The 8,128-nt window shown below is 37.0% G+C and overlaps 1 protein-coding gene across 18 annotated transcripts in view; it reads left to right on the top strand.

Moving 5' to 3' along the window:
• Nucleotides 1–8,128, top strand: part of RBFOX3 (RNA binding fox-1 homolog 3) — a 918,966-nt gene that overhangs the window by 283,467 nt on the left and 627,371 nt on the right. The gene's annotated exons all lie outside the window — the stretch shown is intronic.

The raw sequence follows: 8,128 nt of genomic DNA, 5'->3' as shown, positions 1-8,128 counted from the left end.
CCTACTCAGTTGCCAGATCTTGTAATTTCTATTAATACAACTTATATCCAGTTCCTTCTCTGTACTTACACAGACTCCTCCTGAGTTCATATCCTCATCACTTCTCACTAACATTGCCAAACAGAGAGTTTTGTATTTGATCTTGGAGTTCATAGGAGGCCAGTGGAGTTTAGTGGTGGTGGTGATGATGGGGGGGAATGGGAGTGGAGGGAATAGTTACACAGTCAGATTTGTGCTTTAGTGTAAGTAATCCTGTTAGTAGCTGAGTGGAGAGTAAATTGGAATGGGGAGAGACTTGAGCCAGGAAAACCAATCAGTAGACTTTTGCAATAGTCCATTCATGAGATAATCAGAATTTATAACAGGTTAGTGACTGTGTTAATGGTAAGAGAAAAAGAAAGGAGTGTGTGTGTGTGCGCGCATGTGTGTGTGTGTAGATATATCTACACATAGATATATAGAGATGTATATGTGTGTATATATGTATGTACATGCATATTTATGTGAGATTTGGCAACAGATATGGTATATGTGAGTAAAGAATACAGAATATTTAAGTAGCTGATACCATAATGGTGACCATAATAGTAAAATCAGGTAGAGAAAGTTTGGGAAGAAAGATAATTAGTTTCTTTAGGATACGTTGCACTTGTGATGCCTATAGGATGTCCTATTTGAGATATTCCAAAAGGCAATTGATATGTGATACTGGAGCTTAGGAAAGAGCCTAGGGCTAGATATATAAATCTGAGAATCATCTGTACAGAGGTGAAATTTGAACTTATGAACTCCTTTAAGCCTCCTTCTTTTCCAGTCTATCTTCCACACAGCTGCCAAAATAGTTTTCCTTAACACATAGATGTGACCTTTATTATTCCCCTATTCAACAAACTCTGTTGGATCCCTATTGCTCCTAAGAGAAAATATAAACTACTCTTTTTAGCCACATAAGTGCTATACAACTTGTCTTTGTGGTTGTAGCCACCAACCTGCCTTTTGAGCCTCACTCTATTTTATGCTCCCATCTCAGTCTGTCTTCCTGTCAAATTGTCCCCAACACAGCATTCCATTTCTTTTTTTGTGCATTGGCCTTTTTCCTGTGCATTCCCTCCTCAGCTCCACTTTCCAGGATCTCTTCATTTCCTTTATTCCAAGTTCAAGCATATAAAGTCTTTACCAATCCCTCTCAACTATTTGTGTCCTCTTTCCCTAATTACCTTGTGCTTATTTGAATTTATTCTTTATATATTCATTCTGCATATACTTATAAATATACTTGCCTCCTTTGTTGAAGTGTTAGTTCCTTTAAAGTAGAGATAGTTTTTGTTTGTATTGCCAGTACCTGGTTCATAGTAGGTGCTTAATAAATTCTTGTTGATGGGTTCAATAGTTTTAAAGTCTGTAATTCAGTTGTTACCTCCCTACCCACTTCCATCTCAGTATGAGTGATGTTGCAATATCCATATTCTCATCACAGACTTGTATCTCATCCTAGTGAGAATATACAATGAATATGTCTGAATTGGCTTTTCCTCCTAACATAGGGTACCCAAAACAAAACAAATTAGCTTGCAAATGTTTTTATTTCTGTCCTCTAACCATAGATGATAAAATGACTTAAATCATAACTTTTACTTTGTAGAAATGTCTGCTTCCTTTGTGAAGGCAGCAGGTTGCAAAGCCATTTGCAAAGCCTGGATACTGACAAAGATAGGATTTTTATATCTCTATGAATATATGACTCCATATTGTGGTCTTGCATAGTGTATGATCTATAACTCAGATCTGTGAATTGTTGGGTAGAGACTGAATTTGTCATTTCAGTCCCTTTGGCACACATCATAGATTGAGGATTTAGTAAAGGTAGCTATTGTTATTGTTACTTGGAAGAGTAGGAAAAGCATGTGGGGGGGTGGGGAGGAAAGAAAAGACAGGAGAGAATCTGCTCCCTTTATAGAAGTGTGAAATCCTACATTCCATGTGCAGGAATAGCCAAGGCAACTGTGTGGTCCTCTCCTTCTGCTTGTTCTCATCTTCTGTTGTTGCCCTGGAGATAGGATGCTCTCTCTTTGGTTTTGTCCTTTTTGATTCTTACTCCACTATGTCCAGTCAAGGTTGCCACTTGGTGCCTCCATCCAGTCTCATACCAGCTCTTTGCAGAATGAGTATCACTTTAACTCAGGAGATTTTCCTAGGGGCACCAGCTGAGCATGAAGGCTATCTCCCCAGGCCCTTCAGAAAGAACTAAGGTGGGAGGGGCTGCTAAGCAAGCATGTTCTATGATTCTGTTAGTTATGGCATTGATGGCACTGACACGAGGAAAACTAGTAACCAGGTAAAACTAGAAAAGAATTGGCAGTAGAAATTTTTTGTATATTCTGAGGCTCAGTACAAGTTGCAAACGTGCAGGAAATCTTAAGTAGAAATGATCCTAGTAGTGAAGTCATTAGTAGCATTGAAAGACTCAGGAGGTTGTTCTGTTGGTGTAAACAGCTTTCAGAAATGGAGAAAATTCCTCTGAGGCTGGCCCCTCTACTGTATTTATGGCCAAAGATTGAAAGGAGAAATGAGTTTTTCCTTTCCTGAACTTACAAAACCTACTTTCCTCCTCTGAAGGTGAAGACCCATAAATCCATCACAGATGCTACAAAAAAGTTTCAGAAAGGGTAAGCCACCTGTGTTTTGAGCACCTGAGTCAGATTCCGTTTTGAGCAATTATATGTTCACATGAAAAAAAAATTCATTTCACTGAAAGAATCACAAGCCTATTACTGGATTAAAGCAAGGGAGTCAATGGACAGATTGGGGTCTGTGGATAGGCTTCAGGGATCTGTGAACATGGATGGGGAAAAAAAAAGCATATTCACTAACATTTTATTTTCTTTGTAATCCTATGTATTTCATTTCATGCATTTAAAAACTTTTTTCTTCCTGAGAAAGGGTCCTTAGGCATCACTAAATTGTCAAAGGAGTTCATGATATACACAAAAAGATATAGAATCTATAATACAGGAAATATGCTTATATCCTTGAAGAGTTCCCACTTGCCATCTATGTGACTTAGGAAGTAGCTTGCTTTTTCAGTGCTCTCTACTGAGTGATAACAGAATAATGTATTGGTTGCATATGACACAATGATTTTTCCTTTGTTTGGAAGCATTTCAGGGGGAGCTTGCATCTTTTGACTTGGGTGCCAGACTTCATTTTTATTCTTAATCATTTAAGATGCTATTTAGAAGTAGAGATAATGATCAAAATACAAGATCTTAAGAGTCCCAAGGTGTATTGCTACATTATGAAGAGGCAATATGATTTTAATAGAATGGATGCAAGATCATAAATCAGAACCTGGGTTCCAATCCTGATTCTGACATTTACTGGATGAGTGACCCTGAAGAAATATTACTTTTATGTCTCTAAGCAAGTTTCTTTTATGTGTCAAATGGGGATAATTATAACTGCCTCATACAAGTTTGTTGTGAAGGTCAAAGGAAATAACGGATGTAAAGTGCTTGGAAACTTTAAATCACTATATAAATGGGAACTATGACTATTAGAATGATGTTTGTATGCCAGGCTATACTAATTATATATGACTTGCTATATATTCCTGATCACAAAATAATTGATTTTATAGTTTCTTTGATTTCTCTTGTGATTATATCACAAATCTCCTAGGTGAGGGATAGGCATATAGTTGTACTGAAAACATTCTTGGACTTACAAAATAGTAACTGTGATGGTCTGGGACCATTGTCTAACACAAGAATAATTTTGAAGCTGATGGCTTAAAATAGCAGGGGAGGGGCAATAGATTAGACTTGGGGATTTACCCAGGATTGGATGGGAAGCCCAATTTAGTAAAACTGAGTATTCTGCCTATATCTAAACATAGGTAAGGCTATATAGACCTCACTGTCTTAGGATCATTAAGATTGATTAAACATTTAATTCTGCAGGAACATATCTGAATTATTGTCTCTACATCTGTGTTTCTATCACATACCTCTTTCTAACACTTTGCAACTTGAAATCTGTTTTTTCTTTTTCCTCACTATCTTTCCTGAGAGAGAGAAAGAGAAGGAAAAGGAGAGAGAGAGAGAGACAGAGAGAGACAGAGAGAGACAGAGACACACACACACAGAGAGAGAGAGAGAGAGACAGAGAAAGAGAGAGAGAGAGAAGAAGAAGAAGAAGAAGAAGAAGAAGAAGAAGAAGAAGAAGAAGAAGAAGAAGAAGAAGAAGAAGAAGAAGAAGAAGAAGAAGAGGGGGAGGAGAAGAAAAGAAAAACAGACACAGAGGTTTTCGATTTTCACAAATATTAGTTATATATAATATATGTATGTTACTGTAGATTCTTGTTAATCCATGGGAACATAAATTCTTTCTTCTGCAATATAAAGTTAGCAAACTTTTTGTTAATGTTTCTGTGGTTTGAGAACAAAAATAAAGTATTTTAAAATATTCATAAATCTTTAATTGTGGACTTCTTATAATTATTATCCTACTTCATCTAACATTTATTAAAGTGACAGCAGACAGATAAAATGAGGAAATCCAAACAAATTTTTCATAAAGGGTAACAAAATCAAAACCATTATAATGTCTTTAATTGACACTCATTTTGGCTTTATCAATAAGAAAAAGGTTAAGGAAGAGACAGACAAAGGTGTGTGTGTGTGTGTGTGTGTGTGTGTGTGTGTGTGTGTGTGTGTGTGTGTGTGTGTGTGTGTGTGAATATTCAGCTTCATAGAAGCTAAACGTGTGTGTATGTGTGTATGTATCAACACACACACACACATATACACACATTCACACACACGTTTAGCTTGCTTGCTTTTTCTTATCCCCAAGCTTTGGTGGTTTCTGTGTCTGAATTCCCATTCACACATACACATACATATACATAATCAGACCTGTTCTCTTGACTACTAGCATTTAATCTCAACAGGCCTGCTGCCTTGGACGCACTGAAGCAACTGCTAACATTTAATAATAGGGCCCCAGCAGCTGGGCATTCAGTCTTCATAACAGCATGGGACACCCTTTTCTGGCAGGGCTGACAGTGGGGAAGGGAAGCAATGCTTGGCCTTTTACCACTACCTCTCCCACAGATCACTCCAAGCCCCAAGTGCTCCCTTTCTGGAATAAAGCTCACACAGAGCCTCTTTCCTCCTCACCATGTTCTTCCCCGCTAATGAAGGAGAGCTTTGAGTACACAGAAAACACTTTGTAAACATAAAGTACCATATAAATGCTAAATAATAATAGGGGTGGTAAAGGACAGAGAGGCAGAATAACTGCATATTGAGTTCCGAATTCAGAGAAAACCTAGGATTTCTTTCAAGTATTATGTTTAGGGAGGACAAACATAATTATACATATACAATGCACACACACATCCTGTTCTTGAAATGCTCTGACCATCAGATTCTTGCCATTCTTAATCCTGATTGTCCTGGATGCCAAAATTAATGGAGGAAGACACCAAAGAAGGTGTGGGATCAGAATAAAAGTGTAAACAATATCCTTGAGAGATAATTAGGGGACTGATAGATTCACATGGATGAGGTCCTGAGCAGCTAGATGGATGTTTGCTGAGAAAGTCAGAATTACTATGTACAATCTGGAAGCTTGTCCTGAGGCAAGCAGGGAGGAGCATTAATAACATTATCTTGGCCTTAAGTGATCTATTTGTTTAAATGGACTTTATTATAGTTCTAAAACTCTTGTAGAAGTCTCAGGTAGAGTTCTTACCTGAATTTTTTGCATTGACAAAACCATCATAACCCCACAATGACAGTATCCAATCAGAAGATTATTGAGATTATGAGGTGAAATCACACTCTTCCTTTACGAGGCCTTCAGAATGATGGGTTTAGCCAACAAATAATGAGGTATGGGGTGATATCCCAAAAGTATATTGAAATTTCAGGCCTGTGTTGCAAATTGTCTCAAAAGAATTTGTAGGTATAGACATTTTCCAAATCAAGGGGCAAAGAATTTATTATGCTGCTGAGAACAGACTAAATCCCTAAGGATTTGTTAAAAAGGATAAGGGTTTTTAGTAATTAATAAGGGGAAAGACAAGTCCTCTAGGAGCCTTTCTGATTGGATAAAGGTGGAATTTTTAGAGATCTCTTAGGATGAGACTGTAATCAAAAGTCAACTTAAACAAAAGGCCTACTTACAAACTAGAAAAGATTTACTTAAACTGATGCTGAATGAAGTGAGTAGAACTAAGAGAACATTTGTACACAGAAACAACAAGATTATGGGATGGTCAACTCTGATGGACTTGGCTCTTTTCAGCAATGACTGATTCAACACAATTTCAATAGACTTGGGATGGAAAGTGTTATCCACATCCAGAGAGAGGACTATGGAGACTGAATGTGGATCAAAGGATAGTATTTTCACCTTTTTGTTGTTGTTTGCTTGTTTTTTTTCCTTTAATCTGATTTTTTTGCATAGTATGATGAACATGGTAATATGTTTATAAAAATTGCAAATGTTTATCCTATATCAGATTGCTTGATGTCTTGTATAGAGGGGAGAGGGGAAGGGAGAAAGAAAAATTTGGAACACAAGGCTTTGCAAAGGTGAATGTTGAAAACTACCTTCATATGAATTTGGAAAAATAAAATATTATTAAAAATGTCAAAAACCAAAAGACCTAAACAATGAGTCCACTTATAATTCTATCTGTGCTCCTCCCTGCTTGCCTCAGGAAGTAGCTAGGCTTCTAGATTGTTTACAGAGATTCAGGCTTTCTCTGCCAAAGCCCATTTGGATATACAGGATCTTATCAAAGCCAAAGTTATGATGTCAAACCTCTGAAGTAATAGTTCTCCTGTAAGAGATTTACTCATAGATGCCCTTAACTCTTTTTAGGGTGCTAAATCTCTTAGCATGAATCCCTGAGTCAGTGGTGTAATCCCCTCTCACCCTACATACACACTTCTTTTTGGGGTTAGTCCATTTGCTAAGCATCATAATAGCCAATGTTTATTAGGTCCCCAAACTCCTTTTACGATTATCCCCATAATCCCCCACTTATCATGCCTTAATGGCATCTTCCTCTTGATTACTGCTAGGATAATGTCTTCCTCTTTGTTAATTGCTAAAACTCCATTTTCCTTGCTAAAGACTGTTATACATTTAGACTGCTCTTAGTGACAAGGTTCTTTGACCCTTGATTTGGAGGTTTGTGCCTAAATTTTTTTTGAGACAACTTGCTACCATAACGTAATATACTTTTGCGGTCTCACCTGAATGCCATCATTTTGATGGCTTCATATGGAGAGAGTCTGCACTGGGGAAATTCAACAATCCTGAAAAATAAACAAATAAAACAATTGGTATAAACCCTTATTAGATAAGACTGTATCCACCTACATCCCCCACCTCTTCTATTAATAACTTGTTTCCTTTCTGTTTTAAGAAATTGTTGTAGCGGTTTGTGAGATCTGTGAATAGATTTCAGGGCATCTTGGATGGGAAAGATACAACTTTTTTTTTTCTTTTATAATCATATGTATTTTATTTTATGGATTTAAAATCATTATTCTGAGAAGGGGTCTGTAGGTATTATCAACCTACCACAGGTGTCCATGATGCAGAAAAGATGAAGAACCCCTTGCTTATTTGGTTAGAGCTTGGTGCTAATGAAGTCAAAGTCATAGCTTCAGTCCTTAAATAAAGGGCAATTAGCTTCACACAGTGGGGAGGAAAACAAAATAAAAACAAAAGAACCTATTCCACAGATTTGATGCTGTTTCTTTTCTCAGCCATCTTTCAGGTATCTTTAGTTTCTACTTGGAAGTAGTGGCAACTCCTGCATGGTTTATTGCATGGTATTTTTTTTTTCTCTTTTGCTCTTCCTGAATTCCATGAAAGATTAGCTCAAATTCCACTGTTTATAAGAGGTTTTCCCTAGTCTTCCTTAATGTTACTGTTTTCCTTCTGGGTTACTTCCATTTTTCTCTTTATATTGTTTTCTCCCCATTAGACTATAAGTGCCTTGAAGGCCGGAGACTGTTTTTTGCCATTCTTTGTATGCCTAACTCCATTCTTGACAGATAGTTAGATCTTGATGGATTGTTGAATATGAATGAAAATTCTGAGA

The sequence above is a fragment of the Sminthopsis crassicaudata genome, chromosome 4, assembly GCF_048593235.1.
Source record: "Sminthopsis crassicaudata isolate SCR6 chromosome 4, ASM4859323v1, whole genome shotgun sequence".
NCBI classification, from domain to species: domain Eukaryota; kingdom Metazoa; phylum Chordata; class Mammalia; order Dasyuromorphia; family Dasyuridae; genus Sminthopsis; species Sminthopsis crassicaudata.
Note: the sequence above shows the minus strand (reverse complement) of the source record. Positions and strands in the feature narration are given on the sequence as shown.